At 42.8% G+C, this 21083-nt stretch overlaps 1 non-coding gene across 1 annotated transcript; it reads right to left on the bottom strand.

Annotated features, from left to right (window-relative positions):
• Nucleotides 1-16024: 16024 nt before the first annotated feature.
• On the bottom strand, nt 16025-16208 carry LOC122937394. Its single transcript, XR_006389785.1, has one exon. It is a non-coding gene; the product is annotated as a U2 spliceosomal RNA (small nuclear RNA).
• Nucleotides 16209-21083: the final 4875 nt, after the last annotated feature.

Below are 21083 nucleotides of genomic sequence, written 5' to 3'. Positions count from 1 at the left end.
GTAAATATTAATGAGAACTTCCATTGGAACAGTAAGATCGGAGAGTGGTAAATACAGCGCTCACTGTGCTGGTTCTGTACGCACCTCTTCCTGGTCTTCTTTTGCAGGCACTGCACACTTTGCTGTCCCTTGTGCACATAGTATGGATCTAGCGAGCATACAGATGATCGGCGAGGGTGACGGGTATCTGATCCCCGCTGATCTGATACTAAGGACCTATTTGGCGTATAGGTCATTAATAATAATAGTCTGGAAAACCCCTTTTTTTTTTTTAAAAAAAAAAGCATACTGGAGCAGTTGGCGTGGTAAAGGGATTTTCACATTGCTTCTATAGGGGGGTGTTGCACTAAAAATCATAGTGTTAGACAAATGTATTATTCTGGTGCATGAGCCTTTGTAAATGTGGAGATTTATGCCCAAAAAACTGCCTTAACACCACAATTCTGTCCAAGTTACAAAACTGGCTTTTTTTTGCCTCTGACGAGACAGCAGGGAAACAAATTGCTAATACTGTCTTTTAACTAACACATTGTAAACTTAGAGTCTTAAACTGTGCTTGATTTACCACAGCGGGTGATGCTTGATGATAAAATCTGGCACATCTTTAGACTATCTAAGTTTACGCCACCTATAAGTTGACATAGTTTTATTCCCAAAATTTTCAAAAAAAGTGTTTAGAACAGTTAATAACCCTGCTTTACATCACATTTTTAATAGTAAATCTGCTTCACTTGTTGCCAAAAATGCCGGGGGGGGGGGGGAAGCATGTAAATATTCTGGCCACTTTTTTCTTTGATGAAGGAAAAAGACAAAATTCATGTGTGTAAGGATCCTTACACTAAAACAACACATTGTAGAAATGATATCCAGAATACAGTGAAGTAGTTCAAAACTCGATAAACAGTCTTTCAAGTAAACAAAACAGTCTTAACTCTTCACTCGAAAAGCATAAGCAAAGGTTTTTATAGTCTTTTACTGAAAATCAGACATTGCTTTTGAATTGTGGTTTATAAAACAAATTAATGAATCTGGCCTGGGAAAAAATTAGGGTACCCATAACTTAATATTTTTTATTGCACAACCTATTTGAGATGTGTAAATGGGAGAAAAATAGAACTGGATCGCATATCCACAATGATATGATTTGATCTAATTAAACTCTCTTCTCAGTGCTATATTAAAGTGTACAGCCCCCCATACATGCTGTACAAGAGGCATTAGTGTACGTTTTGATCAAAAGGCATAAGCCCACTCACCATGCCAAGGTCAACTCTTTGAGTGGGGCCTACTCTGACAAAAAGGTGCAGCACAAAGCGGCACTGCCCTACTAGGAGGCAGGACCCAGGAGTGAAACAGCAACTCTGCTGTCTGACAATGCCACCCATGGCACTGGGCCCCACCAGCACAGCTCCACAAAAACAAAGGCCACCACGCAGTACTGCACCATGTGAACAGTTGTCTAACACAACATGTCCATTACTATCAGGAGCTACAGGTCAATTAACACTTATATGCAGACTTCTGGGAAATTAAAACCACCTGTGCCGAATAGAAGTGCTGATACCAGTAATAAAGAAGAAAGATTCAAATAACATATATCAAGGGGAGAAAAACAGAACTAGATCGCAAATCCACAATGCTATGCTTTGATCTAACAACCTTATTTGAGGCCATCCCTGCAATCAAGTCTCAATAAGACTTCTTCACCTCTCCACAGGTATTATGTCCCACTTCTTGTGCACAAACTGCTTCACCTGTCTCAGGATTGAAGGATGCCTTCTCCAGACTGCATGTTTTAGGTCCTTCCACAGATGTTCAATAGGATTTTGATCAAGGCTCATAGACTATCTCAGAATAGTCAAATGTTTTGCTCTTAGCCATTCTTGGATGTTTTAGCTGTGTTTAGGGTCATTATCCTGTTAGAGGACCAATCATTTCTTTAATAGTCTGAACCCTGCACAGATTCAAAACACCCTGTGCCAGATGCAGCAAAGCAGCCCCAAAACATAATCGAGCTTCCTCCATTTTTCATAGTATGTACATCTATCATTTCTTTGTATGCTTCATTTTTGCATCTGTGAATATAGAGCTGACGCTCCAGTTTTTTTCTCATCTGTTCAAATGACATTCTCCCAGAAGCTGTGTGGCATGTTAATATGCATTTGGGCAACTTCCATTTTTTTTTTTTTTTTTGCCTTCAACAGTGGTTTCCTTCTCGGTCATCTTCTATTAAGTCCACTTTGGCTAAGACAGCAATAGATGTGATCTGACACTGATGTACCTTGACCTTGAAGTTCACCTTTTAATCTCTTTGGAAGCTGTTCTGGGCTTTTTACTTACCATCCATATTTTCCTTCTCTTGAATTTGTCATCAATTTTCCTCCCGCGGCCATGTCCATTGAGGTTGACTACAGTCCTGTAGACCTTAAATTTCTGAATAATGCAAGAGGTTTTCAAGTTATCTACCTTAAAATGAAAACAATATTTTCTGACTAAATTGAACTTACTGCTTTTTAATGTAATCCCCCTTGACTTCAACACAATTATTCCACTTCGCCTCTAGTGATCAGATGCCCTCAGAATAGGAGGAGAATTCTTGCTGCTGCAGGAACCCTTGTACCTCCTCTTTGACTGCATTATTATCAGAAAATTGTTGCCCACTGAAAATTTCTTCAGGTTCCAAAAGAGAAAATATTCACTGGGAGCCAGGGGTGAACTGTAGGGTGGGTGGTTAGGTTCCATGAAGCTGCATTCCCTGATAGCAATTTGTTATTTGAAAGATTGTCACATTGTTGTGAAACAGCAAAACACCTGCTGACAACTTCCCCGGAGTTTCTCTTTGCCTCATGTAATGCCTTCATTGTTGATACATAGGTGCCAAAAAACTGTTGCCATAATCTTTCCAGCTGACTGCTGCACACAAAATTTCTTTGGAGTTGGTTACTCCTTGTGCTTCCATTGCATGGAGTCTTGTTTGGTCTCAGGATCATGGTGATGGACCAATGTTTCATCACCCATATCATTTGAGTCTCCTGGATTATCTCTAAGCATGCCTAAATTCTCTTGGCTAAATTGCTGGCGACAAGTCTCTTGCTCAGGAGTCAACATTTGTGGCACCCATTGGGAACTGACCTTTTGACATAAAAAAAAAAAAAAATGAATGATACTGGAAACTGTGCCAACTGAAATGCCTAATTCATGAGCTATAACACTGACTTTGACCTGACTATCTTCCAAAATCATGGCAGATTTCCTCTGAAGATCTTTCCACGTGCCTCCCTGAATAAGGGCCACCTTCAATTGATTCCCTACCCAAGGTAAACTGCTCTGCCCAAAATTTTACTTGGTAGTAGAAGGGTGCATCATCACCATATACAGCAATCATTCTTTCATGGATTTATTTAGGCTTCTTTTCTCCTTTTTGTAAGGAATTTAATCACGGAACAAAACTCCAAATCCTTCACTTTGTAGACCCACACTGCACTTACCATCCAGTCACTTCCAGTGCTTTCATCAGACTGAACTGCTATTTGGAAGCCCAAATAAATCCTGCTACTAAAGGCATTCTGTTATGCATTCCATCATAGAATTGCGTTATGGTCCGTGGTAACGGAATCCATAACGCAATTCAACTTATAACCATAAACAAAGTGTGAATGAATTTCAAAATATGAAATTCGCTCAACTCTACTAATTACAGGACACACCTTAGTTTAACAGGTTCCTGTGGTCGTTATTTTCAGTCTTTTCTAGGGCAACCATTATTATTATTATTTATTTTTATTTATATATGTTTTTTTAATTCTGTTGAACCACAATTCGAAAGCAACATCTGATTTTCAGTAATTTTTTTACAAGATAGATGGATAACATATACAAACAAACAAACCATAAGCTTTGCTGTTGTAATAAATCTCTTGCATACCTACACTGCTAATTTTCGCACACTTTACCTATGAGTACGTATAGTAAAAGTGTAACAGGTGGTTTGAGTGTTTTTTTTCTAGACATTGTCAGTACATTTGCCAGAATATACAGTTCTGCAGAAGGCCTGTCATTTCTTTTTTGAGAAACTCCTTGCTTAGCAATGCCTGAAGCCTGCCCAGGTTTACAATCACTCTATTCACTATTCTTACAAGGTGTGATGAAAGACGGTGCATTGTGTTGACAGCTGTGAGTTCACTGTCTAGTTTGACACAAAGAGCATACATTACTGGCATTGCTCAAAAGAGAAGGAAATTATATTCTTGTACTGTACGTAGAGGCCAGATTTTTTTTATGCAGAGCATGAATTCTGATGTGGGAAAATATGTCTAATTATTATTGCATTACTAATGTACTTTTAAAAAGTTTTTTAAAAGTTAATGATTACCTGCCACCGCCTTACTATAACCACACATATGAATAAGCAATTAGGGTGCATTGATAAGACGCATAGTGATGAGGATGTGTTTCAATATTTCAACCATGTTAATCTGAAGTTACTATCTGGGGAGGAGAAAGACTGACTTGAATCCCCTATTACATTGGAGGAACTGAAGATGGCGGTGGGAGGCATGGCGAATGAGAAGGCATCAGGCCCAGATGGGTTGCCAGCTGAGGTGTTTAAGTCTATGGCGGAGGATTTATTACCTAGGTTATTAGAAGTATTCCAAAGGGCGCGGATATAGGTCATCTATCTGATTCTCTTTTAAGAAGTCATTATAGTTTTCCTCCCCAAGCCAGGAAAGGTTCCTACCCTACCCAAGTCTTACAGACCGATATCTCTGCTCACAGCAGATGTAAAAATCCTAGCGACAGCTCTAGCCAACAGATTGGTGGGGGACATTACGTCCGTGATACATCCGGATCAGTCAAGATTTGGACCATCCAAGTCCACGGCAAATAATCAGAGACGGTTATTTTTGAACCTGCAGGTGGTCATGGGTGGCCCTCTCGGTAAGGCTGTGATGTCACTAGATGCTGCTAAAGCATTTGATAGGGTCGAGTGGGGGTACCTGTGGGCCGTAATGCGGCGTATGGGGTTCGGACCCGTATTCCTGTCCTGGGTTTAGTTACTGTATGTTGCTCCTGTGGGAAAAATTTGAGTGAAAAATGAATTATCCGATAGCTTCAAGCTGGAAAAGAGGACCAGGCGAGGTGTCCACCATAACCCTTATTATTTTCTATTGCTATTTAACCGCTGGCAGCTCTCATTAGACAGGAACCTCAGATCCATAGTTTTAATACACAACTGTGGAGGAAAAGGTGGCACTATATGCAGACGATATGCTTCTATTTCTAGATGATGTGAACACCTCTGCGATCAGAGTAATTGAGATAATTGAGCAATTTGGGATATAATCAGGTCTAACTATTAATTGGTCTAAGTCAGCATTGATGCTGATGGCCTCTCAGGAGGATAGATGTGTGTCAAATATTCAAATTCTGTGTGTAGGCACGTTTAAATATTTAGGGATATGGATTACACACAATGCAAATGACTATAGTTCCTCCAATATTATGCCACTGTTAGAGAAAATGAAGCGAAAAGTAGAAGCGTGGATACAATTACCCCTTTCAGTCATGGGACGTGCCAACCTAGCTAAAATGATCCTAATGCCACAACTATTAATATATCTTACATAATGCCCCGGTGTGGCTCCTGAAGAATGTTCTGCAGAATGGAAGGAGTGTTTAGAGATTTGATGTGGAAAAGGAAGACTCCCAGAATAGCACTATTTAAGTTAGTTGTCTAAACAAGGAGGAGGGATAGCCCTGCCCAATCAATGGGTTTACTATATATCAGCACAGCTGCAACCTATGCAAGGATGGGGGTTAGAGGATGGGAGTAATGGGTTTTGACTCTAGGAGATTGATTGTACAGTCACTGGTATCAGAGAGATCCCTAATAGAAGCTCTGGAATCACAAAAATTTCGCTTGCGCATTCCTATATTACCTACCCTACTTCTACATAAGACGTGGTGGAGGGTATAAGAATTATTGTGGATAGATGGATGCACGAAATATACCCCTCTTTGGGGTTATTTGAGGATTTGACAACTGGAGACGACAGGGAATTAGTAAGATTTCACAACTCTATTTAGAATGAACAACTGCAGACAGAACTTCACCTTCCAGGCAGGGTGTTTTATCGATACTTACAGTTGAAGCACGCCCTTCAGAGCCAGAGGCGAGAATGTTCACTGACAGTGGCCTCAACACCGGTGATTGATTTGGTGGTGCAGGCCAGGTTCTCAAGTACGATATCTATGGCATATACCATTCTGTTGGATAAACAGCTGAGAAATCCGCTCACGGGTCTTAAAGGTAAATGGGAGAGAGATGTAGGATCGTTGACATGACAGATGAGCAATGGAATGCTGTTTTGGGGGCAGTACACACCATCACTGAGTGGGGCTCAACAATGCTCACAATTGTTTTTAAGACACCACAACTCATGTTTAAAATGGGCCTGCGTTCAGACTCCAACTGTCCAAGGTGCGCTGCCCCGGAAGCAGACTTAATTCATATGTTCTGGACCTGTACGGAGCTAGAGCATTTCTGGATTGCAGTATATAAGCCATTAGAAGATATATATGAAGTGAATTTACCATAGAGCCTACTAGTTGGGTTTCTTGAATATGTAGGAGACCTGCCAGTATGTACAGATTATAAGCTAGCTATTGCTAAACTTTTATATATTGCATGAAAATCCATAGCTAAACATTGGATACAGCCGCAACAGTGATGGAGTGGACAAACATGATTAATCATATGATCTCCATGAAAAGCGGCATTCACATTAAGAGGGTGTAGGAAGGCGCAAGGGTCCGTCATTGACGGAAGGTACGTGTCACCGAGGTTCCTGGCCTCAGTGAGATAGGAAAAGTTTTTTTCGTGTGTCAGCCGCATCTAGTGCTCGCTGATGCAGTTTTTTTCTTAGTGTGGCTGTAAAGCCGATCCGGGACGGTTCTTATTGGAAGCAGCCAAAGAGCAGGGTGGGTGGCTGTTCCCCATGTCCAGGCCAGGTTTTGGGCTAGGGTTTAAAAACCCAGCCAGCTGCTCAGCGCTGTGTGGAATGAACCTCCAGGTGATAGTGGAGCTCTGTGTTTTGGGAGCTGAGGAGTTCTGCCATACTGCAAGGCTGAGAGCTGCCAGATGGAAGCCAGGCGCCCTAAAGCCTGCTGTAAAATGCCAGGTGACGTGTTTTTGAGTTGTGTGTCTTATCATCAAGTGTTTCTTATAAAGTGAAAAATACGGTATGTGGCGGTGCGGGTTGCTATAGCTAAATAATTAGACTTTTAGCCAAAAGGGTTTTGAAAAACGATTTTGACTCGTTTTTGTAGCCATACCTTTGATCTGCAATGTTCCCTCTCCATGCCTTCACGCACCACACTACCAATATATACGGCAGCAATGCCTGAACCTGTTTGGGTGTTGGATAAATTTGAAATCTTTCTGTTTAGGTACATCTAATTCCTCCTGTCTGAGAAGCAGTTATGACTAATAGGTTTATGTGTTTAAAATATTTGAATCCAAGCAATGAAATATCCGAGACTCCCGGTAAGAGTCACACCTGTAATTTCCTTGACAGTTTACAAGCGGATTTGAGATTCAAGGATTTCTACTCGCAAAGAAGAAGTTGAGGCTTTGGCTGGTTTCTATGCCAACGGTGTACCGGGGCGACAATCATTTATGAAAAGAAATCCCTGAAGTGGCTAGGCTGCCTGTCAGAAAGAGATTTTCTTTCTTTGTACATGCCCTCAGCATAAATTTACAGTTTGCATCGCAAGTTGATTTTTCCTTAAAACCCAACGTTAAAAGGTTTAAATACTTTTTTTCCCCCCCACCATTTCAGGAAAAATTGACTTCTCCAAAGCATTTGACACTGTTCCACATAACAGGTTAGTATATAAAATGAGTATGCTCGGACTGGAAGAAAACGTCTGTAAGTGGGTAAGTAACTGGCTCAGTGATAGAAAACAGAGGGTGGTTATTAACGGTACACACTCAGATTGGGTCACTGTCACTAGTGGGGTACCTCAGGGGTCAGTACTGGGCCCTATTCTCTTCAATATATTTATTAATAATCTTGTAGAATGCTTGCACAGTAAAATATAAATTTTTGCAGATGACACTAGGGTACTTTCACACTAGCGTTAAAGTTTTCCGATATGGAGTTCCGTCCTAGGGGCTCAATACCGGAAAAAAACACATCAGTTTTATCCCAATGCATTCTGAATGGAAAGCAATCCGTTCAGTGTGCATCACGATGTCTTCAGTTCAGTCCCTCTTACGGTATTTGGCCGGAGAAAATACTGCAGCATGCTGCGGTATTTTCTCCGGCCGAAATTCCGGAACACTTGCCTGATTGCCTGATCCGGCATTAATTTCCACTGAAATGTAATAATGCCGGGTCTGGTACCAAGTGTTCCAGAAAAACAGACACGGTTTCCCGGTCTGTGCATGCACAGACCTTTACATCTGTGAAAAACATAAATACCGGATCAGTTTTTCCGGAAAACACCGGAGAGACACGCATCCGGTATTGCAATGCATTCGTCAGACGGATCTGCACCCGGATCCGGAAACAAATGATGTCTGTTTGCATCTGGATTTCTGGAACCGGCAGGCAGTTCCGGCAACTGAACTGCCTGCCGTATTCTTCTAGCGCTAGTGTGAAAGTACCCTAAACTGTGTAAAGTAATTAACACAGAAGAGGACAGTATACTGCTACAGATGGATCTGGATAGAATGGAGGCTTGGGCAGATAAGTGGCAGATGAGGTTTAACACTCACAAATGTAAGGTTATGCACATGGGAAGGAATAATGCAAGTCACCAATACATACTAAATGGTAAAACACTGAGATGGAAAAGGACCTAGCAATTTTAGTGAACAGCAAACTAAGCTGTAAAAACCAGTGTCAGGCAGCTGTTGCCAAGGCCAATAAGATAATGGGTTGCATACAAAAGGGCCATAGATGCCCGTGATGAGAACATAGTCCCGCAGCTTTACAAATCATTAGTCAGACCACACATGGAGTACTGTGTACAGTTCTGGGCTCCTGTGAACAAGGCAGACATAGCAGAGCTGGAGAGGGTCCAGAAGAGGGCAACTAAAGTAATAACTGGAATGGATGGACTACAGTACCCTGGAAGATTATCAAAATTAGGGTTATTCACTTTAGAAAAAAGAGGACTAACGGGGGATCTAATAACTATGTATAAATATATCAGGGGTCAGTACAGAGATCTATCCTATCATCTATTTATCCCCAGGACTGTGACTGTGACGAAGGGACATCCTCTGCGTCTGGAGGAAAGAAGGTTTGTACACAAACATAGAAGAGGATTCTTGACGGTAAGAGCAGTGAGACTATGGAACTCTCTGCCTGAGGTGGTGATGGTGAGTACAATAAAGGAATTCAAGAGGGGATGTATTTCTGGAGTGTAATAATATTACAGGATATAGCCTCTAGAGAGGGGTCGTTGATCCAGGGAGTTATTCTGATTGCCTGACTGGAGTCGCAAAGGAATTTTTTGCCCCTAAAGTGGGGAAAATTGGCTTCTAACTCCATTCATTTTTTTTTTTTGTTTTGCCTTCCTCTGGATCAACTTGCAGGATAACAGGCTGAACTAGATAGACAAATGTCTTTTTTTCAGCCTTATATACTATGTTACTTAAGTACTGAGAGCCATATGTGCATCATTAATCAAGCCACGACAGGCTCACACGATGTGTTGGAACAATAAGAGATGTCATCTATCTATGTAGGGAAAATAATTTTTCCTGTTCTTTATTCGCTTTTGTGTGTGCGTGCCAAATAGTTATGAAAGTGGGCCTTGTGCGCTTGATATTGTGGAAGGGATATGCTAGTTAATTCAATTTATTAAAAAATGCCATTGCTTTGTAATAGCTGTTTAAAACTGTATGGAAAGCGCCTACAGCAAAGAATGAGGACAAGTAGTCAACAAGTGTGATTGTTTAATTGGAAAGACGTCTCACTGCGATGTCTAAAAGTGTAATTTCGTTTGTGGAAGGGTGGAGGGTATATGATTGGAAGGACAAATTTAAAGGCGTATTAACATTAAATTTTGTCAGTGATAAAATTTGACAGATACGGTTATTAAAGAAGCTTCCGAGATGCACTCAGGTAGTTACTTACCTTATGTCCACTAGCCTCTCCCACAATGCTAGGGAGGCTTGTCCCTGTCGCGGGCTTGCCACTGTCGTCACCCATGATGCTAGGGAGGCTTGTCCCTGTCGTGGCCTGCTATTCTTTGCTGGATGTTTTGATCCGCATGGCGGGGAGATGCATAAACGGCCATGAGGGCATCAGGAGCGACGCGGGTGTCGGGGAGCGGGGTAACTATAACCTGTATGAGGTGCCTGGGCATTATAGAGGTTGGATATCCCTGTTAAGTTTGGTATCTCATTGCACTACTGTCTCCTTCTAGGATTAGATATTATTACTTATCGTCACCCAATCTTCAAGCCAATTCAGTGTCTGCTTCCAATGTCTGCCTACCAACAAAATGCCAACCTAGGCACTTCTTGATTAACTAGGGTTTGAGATAGAATAAACCATTTCTGGGCCCTCGAGTACCAAACTAATGAAAGCCACAAAAATCCGCTTTTCACCCATTTCTGTCTGTTTACACATGTATGTTTTTAGCTTGCAATAAAAATATTGATATTTGATAATATATAATTTTTAATGAACAAATTTTCCCTTCACATTTAAAGGGCCCTTTGCATCGGCCGAGAATTGAAAGATCATCGCTAATGAGCGTTCTTAGTAACGCTTTTTAACGATGGTCTGGCAGTGTATATGCACTGCTGATTACGCGATGAACGAGCGAAACATTGGATCCTTTGTGCAGCACAAAAATCCCTGTTTCCTGACGGCAGATAATGCAGTGTAAACACGATCTGCTTCGGCAGACAACGAGCCCTTATGAGAAAGAGAGATGGCATTAGTGATCGCTCCTCCTCATACTCTGGAGGAGAAACTCTTCCCTCCCAGCTATCTGCTGTAATATCGTCCCATATAAAGAGACCTTAAGAAACTGTAGAACCGAGACACACAGATTAAAATATTGATCTCAGTTTCTTTGCACTCTTAATTTGATTAAATTATCATTATTGGTGTAGATAATAAATTGTATCTTCCCCATGATAAAGTAACTGTGCACTAGGTGATTAATACAAACTGATTTTTAATTATTAAGTGCAAATTAATTGCTGGTTAATGATATAATTAACCTGATGCCGTTGTAAATGGAAATTCCAAATTGACAACTACAGTAAATTACTCGCCATTATCTATAACGTACTTGCTCCTTGTATTAAAAATAAAAAAAAGCAAATGAAAAGACAGAACGGACGACCCTTTTGGAAGGCTGTATAATCCTTTTATTGAAGACAGATGATAGCTAAGCATTATGAAGCCATCTTTTACAATAGGCAACATGCTGCGTTACCACAAAGTGCAATAATTGTAAAAGCGAAGCCTGACAACTTGTTACTGGATCTGTTGATCACTAGTTGACATTGACTTGCTACGTTGCACTGGATTTTCGATATATGCTGCTGTTAATTAGCTGTGCAATAAACAAGGAATCGATAGAGGACATTGTCTCATGACGCAATATTGTTTTCAGTCAAATATCAGTGGATTTAACACTTTAGTAAAAATTAGTGTCTTGCAGCAAAATAATTAACATTGTGTAGCGTTGTAGGGTAATGAACATTTCTCTCGAGTCATTAAATATTAATTTACATGGATAGACTTTATTACATTTCTTACCGTGACTGGGCACACGGAAAGGAAATCCTTTAGGCCCCTTTCCGATGGACGATATTTCAATCTGGGTGTTTTCTGAGATTAGAATGGAAATCAACAGACTGAACACTGACCTATTCAATTGAATGGGCATATTCACATGTGCAGTTTTCTATATGCACAATTTTCCTGCATGTCTCATTTGCCCAGGTGAATAGGTGTGCAAGAAAAATGGACTGCAAAGGGACGCCATCCAAAACTGTGTCTGTGCCCACCATCTGAAACACGGACAAGTTTCCTGTCGTCAGTCTGAAAGGGTCCTTGGTATATTTTTAGCCTTTGTTTGCACACAGTGGGACAGCATTTACTAATCCTGTGTAATATTTAGGCAACATTCAGCTATAGCGGATTTATACATGGCAATTGTGGGGCCGATTATTGGGAGCAAATGTTCGTTGCGATATTCGTCCGGTCTAAAGGTGCCGCAGATAACCCAATGAATAGAGATGTCCCGAACTTTTCACCGGCGAACATTGCTTGTTCGCGTTCGCCGCGGCAGGCGAACATATGCGATGTTCGGTCCGCCCCCTATTCGTCATTATTGAGCAAACTTTGACCCTGTACCTCACAGTCAGCAGACACATTCCAGCCAATCAGCATACCCTACCTCCCAGACCCTCCCACCTCCTGGACAGCATCCATTTTAGATTCATTCGGAAGCTGCAGTATTAGTGAGAGTAGGGACAGTGTAGCTGCTGCTGATTTAATAGGGAAATCGATAGCTAGGCCAGTGTATTCAGTGTCCACCCCAGTACTGAAAGACTCATCTGATCTCTGCCGTAAGGACAGCGTCCTGACAGCACCCCAAAAAGCCCTTTTTAGGGCTAGTACATCAGTCTGCTTTTCTTTTTCTTTTTTTCCCCTCTGTAATCTAATTGCAGTTGCCTGCCAGCGTGTGTGTCAGGCTCACAGCGTATACTGGTGTCACAGTAGCTTGCATTTAAAAAAAACAAAAACGTTTTTGACTGTAATATAATAGCAGTTAGTTAGTTTTCTGCAAGCGTGTGTGTTAGGCCTACAGCGTCTACTCTGCCAACTACTGCCAGTGCACAGTGCCACTCATATCTAGCTTGCACGCATAGTACAACTAAACTAATCTAAAATAAATGACAGGCCACCCCGCAGGGGCCGTCATGGTCATGGTGCTGTGATTTCCTTTAGCCTTAGAATAATGCCCAGTGTTCAGAGGCCACGTACCCTGAACTCGAAAAGTTCTGAGGACATAGTTGACTGGCTAACACAGGACACTAAATCTTCTACAGGTTCCGTTCGGAACCTTGATGCACCATCCTCCTCCAGCTCAGCTTCGGGCACCTCTCAAGTTCCCACATGCCCGCCTGCCGCCACCACCAACACTAGCACCACAGCTGCTTCACTTGATCCCTCAGAGGAGTTTTTTTACACATCAGTTGGAAGAAATTAGTGATGCACCACCATTATTGTCAGAGGATGTAGATAACAGGGATATGTCTCAGTCAGGCAGCATTACACACATGGACGTACGGTGTGATGATGATGATGATGCTGTTGTACCCACTGCTGCTTCCTTTGCTGAGTTGTCAGATACAAGTGAAGCCGTTGGTGATGACGATGTGTCCGTGGATGTCACGTGGGTGCCCGTTCGAAGAGAAGAACAGGGGGAAAGTTCAGATGGTGAGGCAGAGAGGAGGAGGAGACGAGTTGGAAGCAGGGGGGAGGTCATCGCAAGGAGCTAGTGGCACAGTCAGACAGCATGTATCGGCACCCGGGGTCAGACAGACAGCACCCCAATCAACGCATGCTGTTGCTACCACTAGAATGCCATCATTGCAAAGCTCAGCAGTGTGGCATTTTTTTTGTGTGTCTGCCTCTGATAACAGCGATGCCATTTGCAACCTGTGCCAAAAGAAACTGAGTTGTGGGAAGTCCAACACCCACCTAGGTACAACTGCTTTGCGAAGGCACATGATCTCACATCACAAACGCTTATGGGATCAACACATGATGACGAGTACAAGCAGCACACAAACTCAAAGCCACCATCCTCCTCCTGGTCCAGCATCTTCAGCCACGTCAACCACTGCTGTCCTCCTTGCCCCCTCTCAACCACCCACCACTCCGCCTCTCGCCTTGAGCAGTTCCTGCTCATCTGCCCACAGTCAGGTGTCTGTCAAGGACATGTTTGAGCGTAAGAAGCTAATGTCACAGAGTCACCCCCTTGCCCGGCGTCTGACAGCTGGCTTGTCGGAACTCTTAGCTGCCAGCTTTTACCATACAAGCTGGTGGAGTCTGAGGCCTTAAAAAAAAATTGTAGCTATTGGGACACCGCAGTGGAAGGTACCCGGCCAAAGTTTATTTTCATAAAAGGCAATCCCCAACCTGTACTCTATTGTGCAAAAGGAAGTCATGGCATGTCTGGCACACCGTGTTGGGGCAAGGGTCCATCGGACCACTGATACCTGGTCTGCAAAGCATGGTCAGGGCAGGTATATCACCTACACTGCGCATTGGGTAAACCTGCTAATGGCTGCCAAGCATGGAATGCGTGGCTCTGCAGAGGAGTTGGTGACACCGCCACGATTTGCAGGCAAGCCTGCTGCCACCTCCTCTACTCCTCCTACTCCATCCTCTTCCATAACCTTGGCTGAGTCCTCTTCTGCTGCTGCGTCTTGCTCCACATCAACTGCACACCCCCAGCTCCCCAGGGGCTATTCCACATCCCGGATACGACAGTGTCACGCCATCTTGGGGTTGACTTGCCTGAAAGCAGAGAGTCACACCGGACTCAGCACTCCTGTCCGCCCTGAATGCACAGGTGGATCAGTGGCTGACTCTGCACCAACTGGAGATCGTAAAAGTGATGTGTGACAACGGAAGTTGACACATGTGCCGTGCATGGCACATGTGTGTAATCTGATCGTACAATGCTTTGTGCATAAGTACCCAGGCTTACAGGACGCCCTAAAGCAGGCCAGGAAGGTGTGTGGCAATTTCAGGTGTTCCTACACGGCCATGGTGCACTTTTCAGAAATTCAGCGGCGAAACAACATGCCAGTGAGGCGCCGACACGTTGGAATTCAACACTCCTAATGTTTGACCGCCTGCTCCAACAAGAAAAAGTCGTCAACGTGTATTTGTATGACCGGGGTGCTAGGACAGCCTCTGCGGAGCTGGGAATTTTTTTGCCACATTACTGGACGCTCATGCGCAATGCCTGTATGCTCATGCGTCCTTTTGAGGAGGTGACAAACCTAGTCAGTCGCACTGAAGGCACCATCGGCGACATCATCCCATTTGCGTGACTTATCTGCCACCAACTAGGGTTCAAGCCACAATGTTTTAGTGCACTTTCTGCCTGGAAAACATATATTTTTTCTGGCTGCTGCTACAGCAGCGGCTGCAACAATACCTAGTTTTTCTGGCATGTGTACATGCCTAATTTTTCTGGCCTCTGGTGCTGCACTGTGGCTGCAAAAACAAAACAAAAAAAAAAGGCACATACATGTGTCAATTCACCTTCGTGATCGTTACCTTGTTGTGGTGAAGGGGCTTGCGTATAACAATAAAGCGACCACCTGTGTTTTTGCAATGGCAATGTTTGCACACCCCAGATGATAAGGTCGTTGCTTCATTGTGAACAGACCAAAAGCGATCGGCTGGTTAATTCTGCATACAAAAAACATTCATTTTCTTTGTGATCATCTAAGGTGATCATTAAAGCCTACTAGGCCAACAATGGGCCCACACTGCAGAATCATTGTTTTCTAGGTCACTTAACTGTCACTGAACTACCTCAGCATGACCATAGGCTTTGAAAAAAAAACATCGCCTGCAATCTCCCAAACGTGCGCACAAGCACAGTCATCACTACACCAAGATTGACGCATAGAGGAATAAAATTTGTCATGAGTGTGTCAACTATTGACAACTCTTTGCAGTTGTCTAAAATCTATTCCATACACGTCCCCTGATAGGGGACGTAACAGGGATTAAACTGATAGGAATAGTACTACTTAACATACCACTCATATTGGGATTGCATTGTACATTGCACAGCGCACGCGCAGTGCCCCAAATTGGAAGTAAGAGGACCGAGCAAGCATCTTTTTCCATCTCCCGGTTCCTAAAATCTATTCCATACAAGTCCCCTGATAGGGGACGTAACAGGGATTAAACTGATAGGAATAGTACTACTTAAACACCCCACTCATATCTGGTGGCACAATACATTGCAAGCCGTACGCGCAGTGCCCCAAATTGGAAGTAAGAGGACCGAGCAAGCATCTTTTTCCATCTCCCGGTTCCTAAAATCTATTCCATACACCGTCCCCTGATAGGGGACAAAACAGAGATTAAACTGTTAAGAACAGATTTTTTTTAATAAAAAAAAAAAAAGAGGACAGCCTCTGCCGAGCTGGGTATTTTTTGGCTGCGTTACTGAACGCTCATGCACAATGGCTGTAGGCTCATGCGTCCTTTTGCGGAGGTGACAAACCTGGTCAGTCAAACCCAAGGCAACATCATCGACCTCATCCCATATGCGTTTTTTCTGGAGCGTGCCCTGCGAAGAGTGCTGGATCAGGCCGTAGATGAGCATGAAGAGGAAGAGTTGTGGTCACCATCACCACCAGAAGCAGCCTTGTCGTTGTCGATTGCTGGACCTGCGGCATTGCAGAGAGAGGAGTCTGAAGAAGAGGAGTCAGAGGAGGAAGGTGGCTTTGTGGAGGTGGAAGACCAAACACAGCAGGTGTCCCAGGGGGCTTGTTGTCACCTTTCGGGGACCCTTGGTGTTTTACGTGGCTGGGTGGAGGAAGAGACCTTCAATGACGTCAGTGAGGACAAGGAATGGGACATGGCTAGCTTGGTCTCCAACCTTGTGCAAATGGGGAGTTTGCGGTTGTGCAAAAGGACTGTTTGCGGTGCGTTAAACGGGGAGTTTGGTCTGTCACTGTAAAGCGGGCGTAACCCTTGCACTACCTGATCGTCACAACATCATACCTGATTGTATACACATATTGGATGTTTTAAAGCACGTTATTCCAAACAATTTTAGGAATGGTACGTGATTTATGTGCTTTATGGATTAAGACCGGACTCTGCGTCAACTATGTAATTTTTCAATGGGAGTTTTGCCATTGATCCCCCTCCGGCATGCCACAGTCCAGGTGTTAGTCCCCTTGAAGCAACTTTTCCATCACTATTGTGGCCAGAAAGAGTCCCTGTGGGTTTTAAAATTCGCCTGCCTATTGAAGTCAATGGCGGTTCGCCCCTGTTTGCCCGTTCGCGAACATTTGCGAAAATGACGTGCAATGGCAGTAGAGATCAGTTGTCCCCATACAGTGGAGGTGATCGCTGCATGAAACTGGAGTTATTTCCTCCACTAAGGAGCAGGCAATTATCGGGAAGAAACAGTACCTTCCTGATAGCCCTTCTGATAACTTTCTATGTAACAAGTTCATATAAGGTATATTGCTCTATAGATCCTAGGATGACCAAATATATCCCCTGTGAAGGTGGCCAAATTTAACTCACATAGATAATAGACTGAAATTAAAATGAAATGAAAATCTATACAGTTTATAACATAGCTGTTGAGTCATCTGATCCCACCATAGCTTTGTATTCTGTTGAAAGTCTACTAGAGAGGTGGACTTTCCTTTTACTTTTATCTCCTGTAACCCCTATTCATGTTATGACGATCTGTATCACATCCATATGCAATTCCATAAAATGCAAGTGTACGTGAGCCTAACATAATCAGTAGAGATGAGCGAATTTCTTGAAAATTTTATTCGGCTGCTTCACCGAACTTTACAAAAAAATTAGCTTTGTTACGAATTACTCACGATGCGCATTTGTTTGTAAGTAGCGGGTTCAATGAGAGGAAGCTGCGATAGCATCGCCCCTGTCATTGTACCCCTCAGATGCCTCATTCATACATGATCGCGGCATCTGAGTGTGAAAAAACATGAATTCAAACTTACCGCCTCTATTTGCTTGCGACGGGCCGGCCACCTCCATCTTGCTGGAAGATCTCGGCCAAAATCCTATGCGGCGTGAGATTACGTAATCACGTCGGCTGGCGTGGTTATGACGTCATCACACCGGCTGATGTGATGTGGAATTTCGCGCTGCTCGGAATTTCGGCCGAGATGTTCAAGCAAGATTGAGGCTGGTGGCCCGTCGCGAGCAAATAAAAGCGGTAAGTTTGAATTTTTTTAGTTTTTTATATGCTATTTCAGGTTAAATCGATTTGGGGACACGAAGCACGAGGAATTTCGGCTTGTAGGTGAATCGGATTTATCCTGAAATTTGGATCAAATTCCACTTTGTTGGATTCGATTCGCTCATCTCTAATTATCAGCAACCCATATCATTAACCTTTACAATGTGGCTGAGAAGTTTGCTTCTACAATTCATTACTGAAAGTTATTATATTGACTTGACAGCTTAAGTCTTTTCTATTGTGCAAAGCCATACCACACATATAATACAAGATCATCTTTATTGTGTCACATAGCGGACATACATATAAATATAAAATAGAAATAGAAAATATAAAACACTGCAGGTAAGTGCTGAGAAGGTAAAAAAAAAACTGTCTATAGATCTCCAAGTATGTCTAATTGTGTAGAATAGCAGTTCAAATGAGATATAAAATAAATAGTATGTCCCTAATAATAAACCCCTGTCAGTCAAACCAAATGATTTTTTACTTTATTCCCCAAGTTATCATCAGAACATGATACATGTCATTCTAAAGTAAAAAACCAAAGTATCACTAATTATAAATTTACACGTAATCTCCATGCTATTAATCAGAGAATATATGCGATATACAGCAAGTACAACCCCGACGTACGTTTTGCCGCGCTTCCTCTGAGGGCGTTCTTTATTCTTCTTTTCTACTGTGCCATCACATTTCACGTACAGCACAGTTTTCAATGTCATCACCGAGCCACCAACGTCCTTAACTCATTCCTACAATGAAGTGCAGTCTTTTATTTTCTGACTCGCACAAAGCTTTTGCTTCTATCATCACAAATACAATAAAAGTGGATAAATCTGGAGTATTTTGTTATTAAAAACAGGTTGAAATTTTATTTCAGTTTTTTTACTTCTTTCAGATTTTCATATTGTAGAAATCCCTGGAGTGTAATATCCAAGCACTTTATTTTTCGTTTAGCCCAGAGGCAAGTCATTGACTGTGTACTGGGGCCCTCAGGGAATCTAGAGAGACTGAATTCTCATCACCTCCAGCTGAGCTGTCTGGCCTTGAGCTTTCGAACAATAATCTTTTCTAAATATAGGTGCTGTAGATTTTATTATCCTTTGGCACATGGTACAAGTGCGTAGGAGTAGTCAATACACTGGCATCATTGCTGTTCATATACAACCATCATACCTGCTTGAGGTGACTTTTCAGAATAAGCGGTCATATATGTGTGCATGAGGAATAAAACTATTTGTGGCCATTAAGTATAGGACTTCTTACATAGGTTGAAAAAAGATGTGTCCATCAAATTCAACCTTTCTTGATTATACAACATCGTTAGATTAAAGGCGTTGTCTCCGCGTTTTCTAAAAACTCTAAAAACATCCAAAAGAGATCACCTTGTCATCGTGGATGGGCACAAGTAAATTTATTTGCTAAGTACCTTATATTTATTTATATAGTGAGTCCTGTTGCATTGTGTTTGATCATTCATTTCAACTTCTAGTGGAAATAATGGAGGAATGGTACAACACAGAGTCATAAGAATAGATGCTCCAGAATTGTTACATGGAGAATGCAAGTAGTTACTAAAACAGACATTAAGCAGCAGGGTAGCAGTGTGCTGTATTATGTGAAACATTACTCCCATTTGTTAGCATGCCTGGGAGGGCATTGTCTTTCAATGAATAGAGGGGTTTGCCATGTTGAAGCTTACGGAACTCAGGTACACTTCCCTCTTTCTTTGCCAGATCTACTGATCAGCAAAGAAAAATATGACCACACCTTAAAGGGGTTGTCCGTGTTCAGAGCTGAACCCGGACATACCTCCATTTTCGCCCCGGCAGCCCCCCTGACTTGAGCATCGGAGCAGTTCATGCTCTGATGCTCTTGTTTGCCCTGCGCTAAATCGCGCAGGGCAAAGGCTTTTTAGAGATCCAGTGACGTACAGGGGCTCTCCATGGGGCTGCCAGGAGGCCCGGTCACATCACCGTGATTGATTTAGTGCTGCCCTAGCCAGTAAAACGGCTAGGGCAGTGCTGAAGCCTGCCCATCAGAGCCGGGGACTTCACCGAACACACTGCCAGGCAGAAGTTTCCACCTGGCAGTGTGTTATTGAAAACAAAAGAGACTTTGCCCTGCGTGATCTAGCAAGGGAGTGCATCGGAGCATGAGATGCCACAGGGGGCTTCCGGGGTGAAAAAAGGGTATGTCCGGGTTCAGCTCTGAACCCGGACAACCCCTTTAAAGGGATTCTGTCATGAGATTTGAGGCCTATAACCTAAACATATGGCCAGGTCCCTACTAATACCCTGAATCCGAAACTAACCTTATTAAATGTGCCTATGGCTCTATTAGCATATAAAACTGTTTTTTATAACCTGTCAGTCACCTACCTAATGTGCCCAAGGGGACGTCGCTTCATACAGGGTGCCCGGTGCCGCCTTCCCACTAGAAATCGCCGCCCTCCCTTTCAATAGAGCCGCCTCCCTCACCTCAGCGCCGCCTCCGAAATCGTCCGCTCTCCTCAGCCAGATCCCGCGCGTGGTTATACCTAGTGTGTGTGTGTGTGTGTGTGTGTGTGTGTGTGTGCGCACGCGTGCGTGTGTGGTTATACCCGGTTATACCTAGTACGCACGCGCGGGATCCGGAACCCTGTATGAAGAGACGTCCCCTTGGGCACATTAGGTAGGTGAATGACAGGTTATAAAAAACAGTTTTATATGCTAATAGAGCCATAGGCACATTTAATAAGGTTAGTTTCGGATTCAGGGTATTAGTAGGGACCTGGCCATATGTTTAGGTTATAGGCCTCAAATCTCATGACAGAATCCCTTTAAGTGTAGTACTGAGGTCTTGAAGTATATGGGTGAATTTTCATCTCAAATGACAAATTAGATAATATTGAGTGACCACCTGAAAACAGACAGAAAATTGTGTAATGAGTGGTCAGATTTAAAACTTAACATTTAATCGGAAAATATTAGAAAATAGGTACCATGATAGTAAATAACAACATATAGATACGGAGCAACGCGGCGGTTTATCACACAGGAACT

Source organism: Bufo gargarizans, chromosome 4 (genome assembly GCF_014858855.1).
Source record: "Bufo gargarizans isolate SCDJY-AF-19 chromosome 4, ASM1485885v1, whole genome shotgun sequence".
NCBI lineage: Eukaryota > Metazoa > Chordata > Amphibia > Anura > Bufonidae > Bufo > Bufo gargarizans.
Note: the sequence above shows the minus strand (reverse complement) of the source record. Positions and strands in the feature narration are given on the sequence as shown.